The following is an 18,215-nucleotide window of genomic DNA, read 5'->3' on the forward strand; positions in this document are numbered from 1 at the left end:
CCTGGCGGTCATCCCGTGGCAATAGAAGGAGGAGTTCCAGAAGAAGGCTGAAATTTCCGGATGGGGGTGACATTTGGGTCAAAGGCTGGGATATATAATTTAAACCCTCAGGTTCAGACCATGTGGGACCCTTTACACCCTCACTCTAGACAGGAAGACGGGGACATGAAGACTCAGGCTAGCTGTATGCAGGTGCACCAAGTTGCCCCAGGTGGGCACTGGAACGGGGGCCTCGGATCACAGGGAGATCTGAGGACCCTGCTTGGGAGCCTTGCAAAGAAGATGAACTAGACTTTCAACTTCAGGAGGAAGATCTGGTGGCTTCAGACGCAGGGGCACCTGGTAGTTAAACCTGGGCCACAGGCTTCTGGGTTCCCCTCTGAGCTCAGCCTTCTCTGCTTGTGTGACAGCTGGACAGGTGGCCCGGCGTCTCTGAAACATGATGAAGGATGTTAAGAGCTCCAGCTCTCAGTGGCCGTGAGGGTTAACTGACCCAGTGAGGGTAAGGAGAAGGCCACAGGCTTCCCTGTCCCATCTCTCCCCACTCCTCAGGTCCACAGGAGGACCTGCTGGGAGTGTGAACAGGTTCCCACAGTCCTACAGTTCTGCCCTGATACTTTCCTCTCTTTATCCCTTGGCCAGGAGCCTCACTCAGGCACCATGGCGAGTCCCCTGATTGCTGTCTAATTGCCTCCACCTAGATAGACTAACCCACTCCAGTACTCTTGCCTGGAAAATCCCATAGACGGAGGAGCCTGGTAGGCTGCAGTCCATGGGGTCGCTAAGAGTCGGACACGACTGAGCGACTTCCCTTTCACTTTTCACTTTTCACTTTCATGCATCGGAGAAGGAAATGGCAACCCACTCCAGTGTTCTTGCCTGGAGAATCCCAGGGATGGGGGAGCCTGGTGGGCTGCTATCTATGGGGTCGCACAGAGTCGGACACAACTGAAGCGACTTAGCAGTAGCAGCAGCAGATAGACTAAGCATTCTGAGCCCATCCCACAGATGAGAAAACTGAGGCTCTGGGGCATCCCTGGCCAAGGCCACACAAGGCCAGGGTTGTTGGAAGAGACGGACGCAGCAGTCCAAGGCCTTGCCTGTCCATATGTCCTATGAAAAGATTCCTGCCCCTTCCCTAGACAAAGGCTGGATGCTGTGGTGGAAGACAGCTCTGCTGCCCTCCAGTTGGTTCTGAGAGGGGCAGATTCAGGACAATTTCTCACGAAGCTGGAACAAGAGCAGCTGTTTTGTCTGGCCTGGCTGAGCCCAGATGGCAACCTGGGACTTTGGCCAGTATTCCTACCAGAGGAAGGGATGGAGTCCAGCATGATTTGGGGGGCTGGGCACCTGTTTTTTTCTGCCTGGCCCGGATGCCAGATGTGAGAGGCCACATTCTTGGGTGACTGCCCTTCAGGGTTCCCTCTTCCCTTCCATGTGCCTGTGGGGTTCCAGTCCACAGTGCAGCCCAGGCCCCTGAGCCTGAGCCTCCTGAAAAGGGCCTATCCTTATAGGTGGTTTTAGAAGGCAGTGGCTGAGCTCAGGAGGCCTAAGTCTGAGACCAGGAGTCTCCTGGCCACTGGGGGCTGGTTTCTTGCAGTGTGACCTTGGGCAAGTCATCTCCCCTCTCTGGTTTCATCTTCCTTATCTCTCATTGGGGTTGTTAATACCCCTCAGAGTCTCAGGGAATGTAGACAGAGGAGGTCTAGCACAGGGCTTAGGTCAGAGTGAGCTCTCAATAGATTACTACTATTTTTGTTATATGATTTAATATTAACAGGATGTGTTTAGGGATGGGAGGGGAAGCTTACACGGCCTGAAGTCCTCTGCATAAAACCTAAGGCTCTGGGACGTCCCTGGTGGACCAGTGGCTAAGAGTCTGCACTTCCAATGCAGGGGGCCCAGGTTCAATCCCTGGTCAGGGAACTAGATCCCATATGCCACAACTAAAAGTTCCCACATGCCACAACTAAGACCCAGTGCAGCCAAATAAATAAATTAAAATGAAAGTGTTAGTCACTGAATCATGTCCGACTCTCTGTGACCCCATGGACTGTAGCCTGCCAGGCTTTTCTGTCCACAGAATTCTCTAGGCAAGTATGCTGGAGTGGGTTTCCATTTCCTACTCCAGGGGATCTTCCCAACCCAGGGATCGAGCCTGAGTCTCCCACACTGTGGGCAGATTCTTTACCATCTTAAACAAGTAAATATATATATAATATATACGTAAAACCTAAGGCTCTTAGAAGCTTAATACAACCATCTCATCTAACTCCCCTTTAACTTCCCATCATATAGATGGGAGACTAAGGTCCCAAGAGGCCAAGTAACTTGCCTAGGTAACCAGTACAGACTCCAACAGAGCCCAGAATAGAACCTAATTCATTCATTCCCTCCAGCAATCGTTTAGCAAGCACCTACTGTGTGGATGTGAGAATTGGACTGTGAAGAAGGCTGAGCGCCGAAGAATTGATGCTTTTGAACTGTGGTGTTGGAGAAGACCCTTGAGAGTCCCTTGGACTGCAAGGAGATCCCACCAGTCCATTCTGAAGGAGATCAGCCCTGGGATTTTTTTGGAAGGAATGATGCTAAAGCTGAAACTCCAGTACTTTGGCCACCTCATGCGAAGAGTTGACTCATTGGAAAAGACTCTGATGCTGGGAGGGATTGGGAGCAGGAGGAGAAGGGACGACAGAGGATGAGATGGCTGGATGGCATCACTGACTCGATGGATGTGAGTCTGAGTGAACTCCGGGAGTTGGCGATGGACAGGGAGGCCTGGCGTGCAGTGATTCATGGGGTCGCAAAGAGTTGGACATGACTGAGCGACTGATCTGATCTGATCTGTGTGCCTGAGCCTGTACTAGAGCTGAGGAAGCGAGGATGGCTCCACCGGAGAGTGCCCCTGGTCTGGGCTAGAAAGGACAAGGAGGAATTCCTTCTCAGACAGTGGTGAGGAAGCAGAAGAGGCACTCACAGCTGGAGCAAAGACAATGTCCAAGACCAATCCTAGGAGCATCGAGGTGAGCCTGGAAGGCTGGAGCATGGGGTGCACAGGGGACCCTAGGGGTCAGTGGGGGATTCACATTCTCAGGGGTCTTGGATGCCATGCAAGGGCTGGACCTGCATTTGGGCCCTGTGCTGAAGATAATGGGAAATGAAGATTTGGGAAAGGCACTTTCTGGACAGAAACTGGAGGTAAGAAGATTGGGAAGACAGACATTCTAGGTAGAGAAAAGGGCAGGGATCTGGAGGCAGGCCCGGCTCCAGTAAGCACCTTTAAATGAGTGAGTAAGTGCAGCATGGCGTTTATCACTCATGCTGCCCTGTGGGTCCAAAACGGTGAGGATCAGAGTACCCTGCCACGTCCTGCTGATTGCACCTGTAGGGCAGGGGTGGAGACACAGAGCTGATACAGAGCCCTCTGCCCACCCCACACGCCCCTCCCCCACTGCTGCCAGGCTGATGACAGCCTACTCCCTGAGCACAAGGTTTGCCCACATGAAAGGGCACACAGATGTGGGTCCAGGGAGACTTCTCTGATCTTTGCCCTTCTGACCTTTGCTGTGTGAGCTTGGAGGTGCAGCCCTGAGCGATGAGTTTCTGGGACTCTGAGCAACAGACTCAGGGGTGAGAGTGTGGGTGTGTGTATGGGGTTCCTGCACCACCTCAAACACCCTTCCTTTCTTTCACTATTTGTTTTGGAACCCTTGCCTATGGGTCTCTGGGATCCCTGGTGTCATGGTTCTGGCATGTGACCTTCTTGGTGCCTCTAGGGTTGGGCTTGTATGTCTTTGTTCTTTCCCTAGCTGTAGGGCCACATTCCCTTGAGCCCATGTCCTCTCCTCCTGACCGCTCCTCATGCCTCCACACACATGACTGCCACCCCATGAGGGTCAGGCACACTGTAGGTGCTTAGTGAAGACTGGCTTTCCCGGGGTGGCACCCCAAGCCCAAGCAGTGCTCAGCAGCATCTGTTCACCGCATCTGTTGGCTTCCTTTGGGTCTCCACAGGGCAATGGGGCTGGGGCGGGAGCCCCTTCCCCAAGGAAGTCAGGGTGGCTGGGGTTGGCCTGAACCTCTGGGGGTCCCTGTCCTGTACCCCAGCCTTGGAAGCCCCTCTGTGGATCCAGGGACACCCCAGCCCTGTCCTGGGGAGAAAGATACACTAGGTGGGGATGTGCCCAGAAGAATCAGGAGTAGCAACACATGATGCAGCAGCTCAGGGTAGACCCACCTCTGCGGATGCCCGAGAGTGCCTGTAGCATTCAGATGCAGGATCCTCTCTGCAACCCCAAGCCTGACTCCTGGAGTCTCTACCTCTTGCTGCTGTAAGATGAGGAAGTTTGAGGTGGGAAGTCACCATTACTTCCTCCCTCATCACCCTGCAATTGCTGACATGGTTGATTGGACAAGGAGGTGTGAGAGGCCTGGAGCGTGGGAGAGCAAGAGGGTGCAAGTGCACACGGTGGTGAGTGGAAGGTCAGGCTCCAGCCAAGCAAGGGTGCGCGACCTCCAGAGACGGCTCAGGCTCAGGCTCCAGATTTGCCCTTGAGGCACCATCATTCCCAGCCACCGCAGCAACGGCCAGCAACTGTCCTCGTAAAACCAAGGCCTGGGTGTCTGAGGGGAGGAGGGAAAGGGGATAGTGGCTAGAAGGACAAGGATGGAGAATGTACTTTGGGTCCTTAGCATCCTTCACATTCTGGCTTCACACTGTGTCCAGGAGGCCCTGGAGAACTCCCCATCAATTCTCCTGGCTCCCCAGAGTAGTCTTTGCCTCCGGGGCTGGGCAGAGGTGGATCTCTAGAGACTGTGGGGATCCTGAACTCTTGGAGCCTGCACTCAGAGGTCAGCCTCCTTGGAAGGGTCTCCTCCCCCAAGGACTCAATCTTCATCTGTGTCTAATAGTGGCCAGCAAGTGTGGGGCTGCCCAAGGTCACTGAATGGGCAGCAACATAAAACTTGACAATGGTTTCCCCTGCCCAGTGCCACAGAGCTCTGCTGGAAGGTAATTATAGATGGGATTATAGCCTGGGATGGCTGACTCTGCCCACAGCCCAGAGCTCAGCGGACCCAGAGGCCTCGGGGCTGCATAGAACCTCTGCCTGGCCCATCGGACTCTGCCCCAGGCCTTCAGGTTCAGGGCATCCCAAGTCCCCAGCCCTCCACCAGCCTTGATGCCTACCAATCTTAGAAGAGGTCCCCCAGGAGTCCAGGTAGAATCAGGACTCTGCAGAGGATATGGTAAACATCAACTTGGTCTCCGATTAGAATCATAACAGGAACAATAACTCCAACCCTCACATATCAAGTATTCACTACCTACCAGGCCCTAAACTAACCCTTGATGTTTATTAACTCACAGTCTTTTCACAAAGCCTTTACAATGTGGGGACCATCATTAGCCCCATTTTACAGGAGAGGAAACTGAGGCCCACAGAGGCAAAATGACATGCCGATTCTCACACAGTTAGGATGCGGCCAGACTGAGCCTCACATTCCAGAGTACTCTGAATTCCAGGCCAGAGCTCATAGCCACTAGGCCAGGCTACCCCTAAAGTCACAGGAGCGGTTGGGGCCAGGGGAGCAGTTGGTAACTGGTCTGGGTGAAGTCAGATGAGTAATGGGTGTGGAGGTGTTGGCTGCTAACAGGGCGAGGACACAACACCCCTTCTGGAGGCTTGTTCCCCAGCAGTAAAGGCTTGTGCAGACCTTCCTGTGTGGCCTCACAGGGTGGATGTCCAAGGGGTGATGAGAGGCTGAGGGAACCAGGGTAGGCACACACAGGCTGCCCCACCATTGGCTCTCTGGGCCTTGTCCCTTCCCCAGAAACCTGCCCAGGTTCTCCCATCCCACAGGGAGCATCCTGCCTGGCCCCACCTGCTCTGGCTCTACCAACATTCTTTCCCCACAACCTGGGAAGCTATGTGAGGGAGGGGCTCATGCAGGAGTTGCATCCGGTACCCTTCTGTGCCCCTTGCATTGCCCCAGGCCCAGTGGGGATGCCTGAGTCTGCCGGACTTCATAGAAGGCTTGGGCCCCACCTCCTGCAGCACAAAGAGCCACCCCCTGGGTCCTTGCCAAGATTTATCTCTGGAATTTGTCTCTGAAAACTCTTGGTTCTTGCTGACTGGTGAGGGCAGAGCTGTGCCTGGGTTCAGGATCTCAGTCCATACTGCCCAGAAGTTCTCCTGCACATCTAACTTCTCACTTCCTGTCTGTCATTCTTCTCTATCCTCTTCTCCTTGTTCCCTTCCTGGTTCTTGCAAATGCAGTAGTGAAGAGTCCCTGGGTTCATATCTCCATCTCCACAAATAACTAAAGCAGAAATGACTTCTGTCCTGACCTTAGTAGTCAACAGTGAACCACGGGACTTCCCTGGTGATCCAGTGGTTAAGACTGCCTTTCAAGGCAGGAGGTGTGGGTTCGATCCCTGGTCAGAGACCTAAGATCCCACATGCCTTGGGGCCAAAAAAAAAATTTTGAAACAACAAAGGCTTTAAAAATGGTCCACATTAAAAAAAAAATTAAAAAAAACAATGGAACTTCAGAACTTTATCGGGTTCCTACTCTGTGCTGAGAGTGGAGGAGAGGTGAAAGGAGGGGCTGACAAATTGTGACATGGGCTGCTGTGTCCCCCTCTGTACTGGTGGCCGATATTACTAATTGATCACAGCATTTCTGAGCCTGGAGGGATACAGCTCAGAATCCTCAACACAGCTGTAGGGAGCCCTTGGCAACCAGCTGGAATCGACACATCAGTTGAAACCCATTTACCCTCCCTCCTTTCTGCAGCCCACCTCCTGCCAAGGATTGAGGCCAGGGTCAGGCCAGGGCTTCTTGTGCAAAGCTGTCCTTGTCCTGTCCCACCTCTCACAGTCTGTGCCCTGATTTCCTTGTCCTCGTTCTCAGCACCTGACATGGGCTGGGGAGAGGGCAGACAGGATCATCTGTCTTTGCAGCTCAGCTTCCTCTGAGGCTGTGATGGCCTGGTTAGGGACTTGGCCCCCAATTGGTGCAGTTCCTTTGGATGGAAGGCATGTGGGCCACTGAGTGTAAGTACCTTCCAAAGCCACCTCCATCAGGGGCCCAAGACCCTCCCCAGAAACACATCTTTTCAGAGATGCTCTGGAGTCCAGAGAGTCCCCTGGCCTGGTCTCCTGCTTCCGAGGTGCTCACTGTGCATTCCTTCCCAGGTTGAGGGCAAGATCCTGACTGCTGCCTTGCCTTTTGTAGCCCTTCACACACATGGATTAACATCTACTGGATGCCAGAGCCTATGGCAGGGGTCAAGGCCCTCCCAGCAGAAATATGTCCCAGATTCAAGGAGCTTGAGGTCTGCACAAGAAAGAGATGTGTTCCCAGGTAGATAGTTGAGAAAGCCTTAGCCTCAGGGCCAGACAGGTGGGAAGTCAATCCCAGCACTGCCACTGGTCCTCGGTTTTCTCCCATGTAAAATAAGGATGATTGTAATAAGAAACTCAATAACCCCAATAAGACTTCACACACTTATTTAAAGATTAAACAAGATAATTTATGCTATTCTTCAACGCTGTTTGCTGAGCACCTACTATATGCCAAGCTTTGCCTTTAGCTCCAGGGAAACGATTGCTCTCTTGGAGCTGAGAATCAGAAGGAGAGCAGGCAAGTCACTAGGAAATGACCACCTCCAGGAAGCAGAGCTCACATGGGGGAAGCTTAAGTACTATGAGAGCCAGGAGAATGCCTGACTCCATCTAGGAAATCAAAGAAGGCTTCCTGGAGGAGGTGACTCTTGAAGGAGGAGAATGAATTAGTCAGACTTAAGGAGAAAGGTGTTCCAGGCAGAGGGAGCAGCCTGAGCAAAAGTTTAGCAGTGAAGATGGTGCATATGAAAGGGCTCAGCACTGGGCCTCAGCATTTGTTTAAAAAGTGCAAGGCAAGAGAGGGGGCCCAGACAGACTGACCTGGGTGCTGGATGTGGGGCAGATGAACTAGGTCGGGTGCATCCAGGGAGCTGCATTATTTACCGTCCCATCTATAAAATATTTACACGGGCTTCCTGATGATTTATGGTGTTTGTTTTCCTGCCTCTGGGCTCCTGGCAGGTAAACCACGTGTCCTGCAGCTCACCCTTGGGAGGAGTTCCAGGGCACCTGCGTCAAGCATCTAACTGGGCCAGGAGGAGGGCTCTGTCCAGCAGGCCAGGCCATTCAGCAGCTCCGAGCTCTTCTAATGAGGTGTGAACCCCACAGGCCTCAAGTCCACGCCCCAGAATCCCCGCAGCAGAGCCGGGAATCCAGGGTAGCAAAAGTCTGGGCTGTGGGGAGGGGCAGACCCAGACAGACGGTGGCCCAGAGCTCCCTGGCTATGTGCCAGACCAGTCTCACCTTGTCTTCTCCCCTGTAAGAGGGGGTTCATGGTGGTGCCGTGTTTGGAGGAGTAGATTGAGGTCACACAGCACAGGGTGTTAGCTCAGGGACAGGAAGCTTGCAACTCTTACATGTTTCTTTAAATGTCTGCGAAGTGTAATATTAGGACAACCTGTCACCTGGAGCACACGTAAGAGAAGAGCACAGCTTTTATAAAGTGATTCAAACGTGTTTTACGTGGGAAGCAGGCACCTTTTAACTTGTTGGGGTTGAGAGCCAAGAGCCTGCGGAAACCTTAGACGGGCTTGACCTCAGCCTCCAACGGAAGGTGACTTGCTGTCCTCTTGGCTCTGCACCTCTCTCAGAATCCTTCTAAAAATCTTATCATATCTCTTGAACTGGCCCACTTTCCTGTCCATTTCTGAAAAGGAAAAAAGGAGAAGCTCCAGATAGAGGGAGGGAGGTGGGGCAGAAGGCTCGAGGGGAATCCGGCCCAGGCTGGGTCGTGCCTCCTCCTGCTCTGAGAGGGAACAGCCCTCAGCCAGCGAAGGTGGAGCTGGGGTGGGAGGTCTGGCCCCATTGCTGATGGGCTGGCAGGCTTATGAAGATTGGACCACAAGGAGAAGAGGGCACTGGGCTGGGTGCCTCCAACCTGAGACAGCAGGATGGACAAGACATCAGATGGGCAGGTACTGTGAGGTCAGCAGATTCCTGAAAGCAGCTTCTGGAGAACTGTGGTGTGGACGTGGATGAGAAATCAGCCCACACACGCAGGGTCTTCCAGGGCCTGCCTGGACCAACTTGACCAACCTCACCATTGAGCAGATGCCAAGCTAAGGCCAGAGAGAGTAGGGATCAGCAGGCCATACAAGATCAGAATGGGAGCAGAACCCGGGGGAATCCATGCCCTTGCTCTAAGAGTCACAGATCCGTGGACTTTCAGAGAGCAAGTGTCCTCAGGAACTGTCAAATCTGACCCCTTGCTGCAGTAGATAGCAGAATGTGCCCATCCTGAGCCTGTGTGGGTGCTGAGTCGCTTCAGTTGTGTCCAACTCTGTGCGACCCCATCGACTGTAGCCCACCAGGCTCCTCTGTCCATGGGGTTCTCCAGGCAAGAACACTGGAGTGGGTTTTCATGTCTTCCTCTAGGGGATCTTCCCCATCCAGGGATCAAACTCGTGTCTCCTACGTCTCCTGCATTGGGAGGCGGGTTCTTTACCACTAGTTCCACCTGGGAAGCCCATCCCAAACCTACTTACCTCAGATCATTCCTCACCCTTACCCTGCTCTGATGCTTGTCTATGGCAAAGGGGTCAACCTCTTCTGGCTGCACTCCTTAAACTTCCGTGGCTTAGTTTACTCATGGAGGGCACAGGGAGAAAGGTGGAGGGAGAAAGGAAAAGAAATGCCTTAGGCAATGTTTCCAGCAGTGGCAGCCTCTCCTCTGTGACTCCGATCCGTCTGGACAGGCTCTATGTGATTCTAGCTTCTTCTGGATACCCAAGTATCAGTCAGTCACACTTTAGTGAGAATCAGCTGATGAAGTTCCTTAAGTTCACTGCATTCCCAGATAGCCCTCCACAAAGCAGGGAGAGGCTGGCACAAAATGAGGGTGAAGAATGTAGATTCCCCCAAGGGAGAAGGGGCTGAGGACGCACAGGATGGGTGTCCCAGGCAAGCCCTCTGATCCCGGACAAGTGGCCTTACCTCTCTGGACTCCAGGGTCCAATAGGAAAAGAGAAGCCACTTTAGGTATTTCAAATAGAAGGAGTTGAATGTAGGGAATCCATTACACAGGTGATGGAAAAGTGGAGGAGCTATCAGGGAAAGGAATGGCAGCCCAGAGAGTAGCACTAGCAGGAAGCCACCATGCTTACAGGCTAAAGGGACAAAGGAGGATCGAGTGGTGTGCACACACCACCCCCGGAGATCCCCCACCTCCCAGAGCCAGCAGCCTGGTGGATTTTCCCCTCCTTGTTTCTCAACTCGGTGGTTCCAGCAGCAACTTCCCCAGTGAGCACATACTTCTGTCCTTTGGCTGCAGCTCTGGGGCACAGCTGTCTGGAAAAACCTGCAGTTTCCTTTACCCAGCTGGTCTGTGAATGCGAGAGGCTAGGCCTGTGCATTGCCCCAGAGTTCCCAGAGAGAGAGTCAGGGGCTGCTGCCCAAACCAGGGACTTGGGCAGAGAGAGCTGAGGACTGAGCCCCTCTGAGCAAGGCCCCAGAAACCGAGGAAGTTGAAATCTCTGCCCTAACTTCTTAACTCCAAACAGTACCACTCCCTCAGGGTCTCGAAGCCAGTGCCAACCAAGTTGCCCACAGATCTTTACTGAGCACCTCCTGTGTGCCAGGTACCATTAAGTCACTTTGGTTTTACCTGACTCCAAACCTGTGAGGTGGGTATTATCACATAATCCCATTTTGCAGATGGGGAAATCAAGATTCTAAAGGGCTAAGTCACTTTCCCAGGCTCCCTACACTAAGATAGGGATGTATTATTTTACATCTCTTCCCTCAGAGCCTTGAGGGATAGACATGGAGGACCCTTGGCATTCACCATTTCAACATGGTGGCTTCAAGTGCTTGAGAGTGACCCCAGAGGTTGGGGATTTTCTGTAGCATTGCTGAGGCATGAATTTGAACCCTGCATGGGTAAGGCTGGTGGTGGGAGGGAGTTACTGGCTTTGAAGCAGGCTAAGCATTTCACCAGCACCCTGTGTGAAAGCATGAGGGACTATTAGGCTCTGGAGTCACGTTACCCACCCCACTCCACAGTTGCTTGACCATCAGCCAGTCCCTTTACCTCCTCAGCTATAAGAGGAGATACATAATCCTGACCTAGAAGGGTTCTTTTGAAGACTACAATCACGTATGTAAAAGTTCCAGTGCTCTGGTGCCTCGTAGGGGCTCTTAGGACAGTGATGTTATCTTGGCTTTTGCAAATGGTAGCATAATTCAGGGTTCTGTGGTAAGTTGTGAGGTCCAAATTAGTAGGAGCTCCAAGGGCAGGCAGTGTGATCCTGGCGGGCAGGATGTTCAGAAAGGTCCACGTCAGTGAGATTCGTAGGGCAGGCGGACAGGAGGCACTGGGTTGTGTGTTCAGAGTCTCTAGTCTTTGGGGTCACAGAGGCCTGGTTGCAAATGGCAGCTCTGCCCCTTCCTTGTGCGTGTTACTTCAACGGGGCCTCACTTTCCTTGTCTATAAACTCAATGAGACATTAATGCCCATTTCCTAAGGTGTGTTGAAGAGGTTAACTGCAGTAAGACACCTGGTATGTGCCTGGCATGGGCGAAGTGCTTAGCAATCATCAGTAGTTAATATTATTTATAACATCACGGGTTATTATGACTTTCATGAAGGTTGGAACAACATTTCAGGACATGAGTGGAGGTTCCTCCACAGCCCCAGCAGTGATTCCTGGGTCCCAGCCACCTTGGGCCCACTTGCTTACCAGCTCTGATCTTCTCTGAGGGAGATTTCTCTAGTCCCCACGGGGAGGAGGTTTTTCTCCATTACTTCTCATCAGAATTGGACTAGGGGAGTGGTGGAAGCCTTCTGGCCTATGGTACTTGTGACAGTCCCACCTGTCCCTAGAAGGTCACCAAGAAAAGAGGTCTGGAGGGACTTCTCTAGTGGTCCAGGGACTAAGATGCCACACTCCCCGTGCAGGGGGCCCAGGTTTGATCCCTGGTCAGGGAAATAGATACCGCGTGCTGCAATTAAGACCCAGCACAGGCAAATACATTGTATATATATATATATTTTAAAAACTAAAGAAAATGGGTCTGGAGACCCAGCTGAGTTCTATTTATTTTCCCATACCCTGGCGTCAGCTCGAATGTCACTCTGTAGAGCCCCTTCCTGTCACTCTGTTGAAGGAGGCCTCAGGATCGCATCACCCTGCCTTCCTGACTTCAAGGCTCTGATCAGAATCTGGAATTATCTTATCAGCTGGGCTATAGGTTTACAGTCTACATTTCCACACTAGGAGGAAAGCTTCTTGAGGCAGAGTCCTGGTCTGTATCTTAGAGCCCAGTTTGGTGTGTAGCTCTCGACACGTGCTCAGGAAACATTTGCTGGATGAATGAATGGATGATGGCCAGGGAGGTAGAAGGCATGTCTTGGTGGGAAGTACAACAAGACCACCGGACAGAGGGGTGAAGGCTGAGTCCATAAGCCCAGCTCTGCCCCAACCAGCTGCGTGACCCTGGGCCTCAGTCTCCCCATATGGACCAGGAAGTCTTTGTGGGGAGGAGCTACAAGTCCCTTCAGTTTCCAACTTCCTGTGCTTCCATGAGGTCCCAGGAGCAGCGACTCTAGGAAGCCTCGTGGGCCCTCTGAGAAGCACGAGATCTCCATGGTAAGTGCAGCTGGTGTATTTTGAAATACATTCTTGATTTGATTGTGTCTGGGCTTTGAGTGACTAAGCGCAGAGATTCTCCCTTCCCTCAGGGCCACCACCATTAGTGAGTGACTCGGAGCACCTCCCCCATGACCACAGGCACACATGCACTCACTATCAAACCTTCTGTACACACTCACATACACTTGCTCATGTGTGCACATCATACGACACAAGTGAACACACACACGTACTCATACACACATTCTCACTCAGACACACACACATGTACACAGATGCTTACTCACACATGCACACATATGCACTGGCATAAACACATGCATGCAGTCACACACTTTCACACTCCTATATGCTCACACTCATTTGCACACTCTCACATGCACTCACACTCACACGTAAACTCACAATGCTTATGTATTCAGTCACATGCTTGCACGTGCTCAGACTTCACCTTATATACAAAAGAACTCACAGACTCAGCCTGCATATACTCACACATACACTCACACACATTCATGCATATCCACTCTCACACTCACACATACTCACAATTACTATCACACATGCTCATACACACATGCACACACTCACACACATGTACACACATCATTCAGTTGCACAAACCCAACCTCCACCCATCTGCAGCTTGCCTCTCCAGACCCGCCCAGGCCTGGCCCCATCTGATGGCTGCTAGCCGCTCTCTCTTTTCCTTCTTGGTTCTATTTATTTTTCTTAGCCACAATGAGCATATTTGGAGAAGGATCTATTTTCACTGTATCTGGAAACATACTTCCCCTCGGCCATGAGCTTGTCAGATCAGTGAGAAGGTGCCTGGCCGCCATGGCACAGGCTGAGGAGAAACCGGGATGGAGACCAAGAGCCCCAGAGGCCAGACAGCTTCCTAGGATAGTCTGGCTTTCCCTGCGGCTGAGGCCGCTGCCTCTGAAATTCTTTTTGCATAACCCTGAGCTCAGGATGGCTCCTCCCCATAGCGGCAGCTGTGGCTGGGAGTCTAGCCCACCTCTTTGCTCATTTCATATGACATGAGGGTGGCCCTGACTCCTTATGACCTCTCTTTTCTAGGAAGGAGTCAAGCATTTGTAAATCATCTTGTCCCTCTCAGTTTTCAGATGACATGAGTTATATCTAGTGAACATTTCCTTTTTCCCAACCTGTGTAAACCCCTTTGCATACTTCATTTCATTTCAGCTTCATAAAGGACTCAAGAGACTGTGCTGTTAGTCTCCCATTTCACAGATGAGAAAACTGAGGCTCAGTTTTCTGTCATGTGCTTTAGGCTTGTCAAGAGACATGCCTAAAGCACACAGCAGTCTGAGCTAGAGCAGGGTCCATTTATCTTCCTATTGTTTAGACTCCAGAAGCCTTGCTGTCCCCAGCACTCTCCCTGCAGAGCTGCTTGGAGATGATCAGGGACTGTGTGGGAGCTCTGGCTGGGTGGTCATGGGTTTAAATTGGGACTCCCTGTGGGTACTTACCCAGAGGGTGCCTCCTCTGTTGGTGACCTGGGTGGCTGCCATGCCCAGTCAGCTTCTGACTGCCAGGTATCAATCACACTGGTGTTGAGTGTAGCAGGGCAGCCAATGGGCAAGGCAGGCTCCTGGAAGGATGCATGGCACAGACAGAGCCTCCGAAACCCAAGGCCCTTCTCCAGCTTGTGCTTCCTTCCCTTCTGGATCAGAGTGCCTTCTATCACACACATGCTCCAGTGTGACAATCCTGGGAGGGGAGCAGGGTAAGCCTTCATGCCCCAAGCAGAGTCCATGGCTCTGTGTGCCCCTGCCCCATCCCAGTAAGTCAGTACACAGTAGGTGCTCAGTAAATGTTAGCTAAAATAAAAAGAAGTTTTAAATGGCAAAGGATTTCAAGAGACATGTCTCTAAAAAAAATATATAGATGGTCAACAAGCACATGGAAAGTTGCTCAACATCATAAGCCATTAGGGAAATGCAAGTCAAAGCCACAATGACATATCACTTTACAACCCAAGAGGATGGCTGTGATCAAAAACATGGACAATCAAATGTATCGGTGAGGATGTGGAGAAATTAGAACCCTCATACACCGCCACTGGAAATGTAAAACGCTACAGCCACCGTGAGAAACAAGTTCACCACAAGACCTCAGGTAACATGTGGTCACCACAAGACCACAGCAGTTCTGTCCCTAGGTACATAACCAACAGAACTGAAAGCATACGTCCACACAACTTTCTGGATACCGACGTTTATAGCAGCATTACTCATAATAACCAAAGTGTGGAAACAACTCAAATGTCCATCAACTAATGAATAAACAAAATATAGCATACCCGTAAAAGGGAGTATTATTCAACCATAAAAAGGAATGAAAAATGATATCTGCCACAGCAGGGATGATTCTACAAAACATTATTGCTAAGTGAAAGATTCTAGGTGCAAAATATCTCATTCTATATGGTTCCATTTACAGGAAATGTCCAGAACAGGCAAATCCAAGGAGACACAAAGTAGATTGGTGGTTGCCAGGAGCTGAGGAAAAGAGGTAAAGAGGAAAGTCTGCTAATGAATACAGGGTTTCGGCGTTTCTTTTGGGAGTGATGAGAATGTTCTGGAATGAGATAGTGGTGAAGGTTGGACAATGCCATCCAACCATGAAAATGCTAACACCCACTGAATTGTAAACCTTATTTTTTATTTTTTAATATTATGATGTTTTACTTTATTTCATTATTTTCTTATTTTTTATTGAAATATAGTTCATTTACAATTGTACACTTTAAAAGGGGTGAATTTTATGGTATAGAATTATGAAAATAAGTTATATTTTAAAATACTCAAAGAGCCTAACCAAAAAAACCTCAAGATAATCTCTATGGTGGGGAGGATGGAGGTCCAAATGCTCTTCCAAGGTCACAGGGAGAAATGATGTCAGTGCTGTTGATGCAAATGCAATGAAAATGACACTCCTAGCTATTTGTTGAGCGTTCTCAGGCTATGTGCCTGGCAGTTTGGAAACCCCTGCATTCATTCTCTCACGTAACTCTCATCATAATTCATGGGGAAGTATTATTATCATCCCCATTTTACAGATGGGAAAACAGAGGCTCAGAGAAATGAACTGTCTTGCCTAAAAGACATGTGAATTTAGATCAGTCATCTCCAAATGGTTGAGAAAAATGATTCTATGTGACTTATTTTTTAAAACATTATTATTGTCTGTTTTGGTTTTTACATGGCACTTGCACCCTCAATGCAAGAAAAAAAGACAAGAATGCAAGTTGTTGCTACTGCCACCAACAGGCTGTCAGGGCCAAGAAGGGCTTGCCCTGGCTTCCAAGTCCATTCTGGTCCCCAGGCTCAATCCTTGCCTTTTTCAGGGACAGGTGCTGACAAGCAGCCTTCAAGAAACCGGGCTGGAAAAGCCTGGGGGTAACTCTCCATGCTGGGCTGTTGTTCCAGAGGGCAAGAAACACATCACGTGCTCAGGATAAGGGCCTCCACTGGCTCTGGTCCAAATTCTTTGGGGTTTTGGATAAACAAAGACTGCCCCATTTCACCTCTGTGTGATCTTTCTACATGTGTAGCCCTGAGTCAGAAGACCCAGGTCCCAGGAATAGCCCCTTCCTACCTAGCCTGTGAGAAGCCCTGAGTGTCTGTGCCGGGTCCAGGCCAGAGGCAGGAGGGTGCCCGAGGCATTTCCTCCCTGGAGCTTTGTGAATCGCTAAGAAGCAGCTCGCATAAAATGATACAGCGGAGGCCTTTGAGGTCTGATAGTCTGAGCTCAATCGCAGCTCTCCTGCCTTTTGGCTGGGTAGCTATGAGAATATCACTTTACTTTTGTAAGCCTCAGTTTCTTCCTCCATGTGTTGTTTGTTGCTGTTATATCTGGCTTTTTTGCGACTCCAAGAACTGTAGTCCCCCAGGCTCCTTTGTCCATGGGATTCTCCAGGCAGAAATACTGGAGTTGGTTGTCATTCGCTTCTCCAGGGGATCTTCCCAATCCAAGAAAGAACCCACATCTCCTGCGTTGCAGGCAGATTCCTTACTCTCTGAGCCACCAGAGCAAGTCACTTTACTTTTCTAAGCCTCAGTTTCTTCATCTGTAAAATGGGGTAATAACTCAGAAGATTACTAAATAACTGTTATAAACCCACCATGTAAGATTGTTGAGAAAATTAATTGAGGTGATGCACAAAAAGTGGAGTCCTGACTAAACAATATTAACCATTAATACACTTAAGGGGACCGTAGACCCAGAATCAGAAAGTCCAAAGGCTGACTCCCTGAGGTGGCACGCGTCCATGTATACCTGCGTGCACGCACACATTTGTTTCCCCATATGTTCACTGGTTGTGTACAATACACGTGATCTAACACTCAAGCTTTCATATTTGTGCTCACACATAAACCCACAAGCACATGCGTATGCATGTGTGTGCACACAGACTTTGTCTGAGGGCAGACCCTGGCAAATACATCTGCACACATGTACAGATACACACTCACCTCCTGTCATGCATGTGAACGCATGTGCCTGAATTTGTTTCATTCACAAATGCACGTTCACACCCATGAACTTGCTATTCTCAGTGCCACCAACTGTGCACTGGTCACAGACCAGTGAGGAAGGACCTCACTGGGTCCCCCAGTGGGCTTGGCAATCTCCACCTCTGCATTCTCTGCCTGCTTGTCCCGCTGTCTGACCATGCCTTCTTGCCCTTCAAGGTGCAGCTCAAAACAGGTTCCAGCAGGAAATCTTCCCTTATACCTTATACCTCAGCACAGAGTGGTGGCACAGGAATAGACACTGAGTTGAAATGAAGCAGGCTGATGAGCAGACATTGCAATTTATTCTCTTATCTCTGCACAAATCAAAGCTCACAGGAGCCAACAAAGCCAGGGTCCTGTGGCTGCTCACCCCCAGGCCCTGGGCAGACCCGGGGACCCAGGGGGTGCACTGTGCACCCTTCCTGGTACAAATCTTTCCCAAGCGGGGATGTCCCCAGTGGTCCAGTTGGGGGGGTGCAGGTTTGATCCCCGGTCAGGGAAATAAAAAGATCTTGTGGACATTCAAGGTGGTCAAGAGATTTTAAAATTTAAATAAATAAAAAAAAGGCAAAAAAATATTTCCCCAAGGCCCTCACACAGGCCCTACCTCCAGTCCCTGCTGCCTTGACCACTGAACTGCACCCCAATCCTGAGAGCAAGCTCCTTGTGGGCTGGACGGGCCTGGGAGCAGATCTCAGGACTCAGTTTGCTTGCTTTCAGCAGACAGAATTTTCCAGCCCACCAAAGGAGGTAGATTTTCCAAGGTGCCTGGAGATCTGCCCTCAGGCTGTGCTTCCCAGAGCTTGGTCCATGTATCAGAACCATCCAGGTTAATGCATATTCCTAGGCCCACCCTAGTCTTTTTGACTCAGAACTGCTGAAGTGAAGCCCCAAAACTCAGCACTCACAATAAACACTCTGGTTCAGTCCTGGTTAAGGGTCTGAGAGTC

This window comes from Bubalus bubalis, chromosome 21, assembly GCF_019923935.1.
Source record: "Bubalus bubalis isolate 160015118507 breed Murrah chromosome 21, NDDB_SH_1, whole genome shotgun sequence".
NCBI lineage: Eukaryota > Metazoa > Chordata > Mammalia > Artiodactyla > Bovidae > Bubalus > Bubalus bubalis.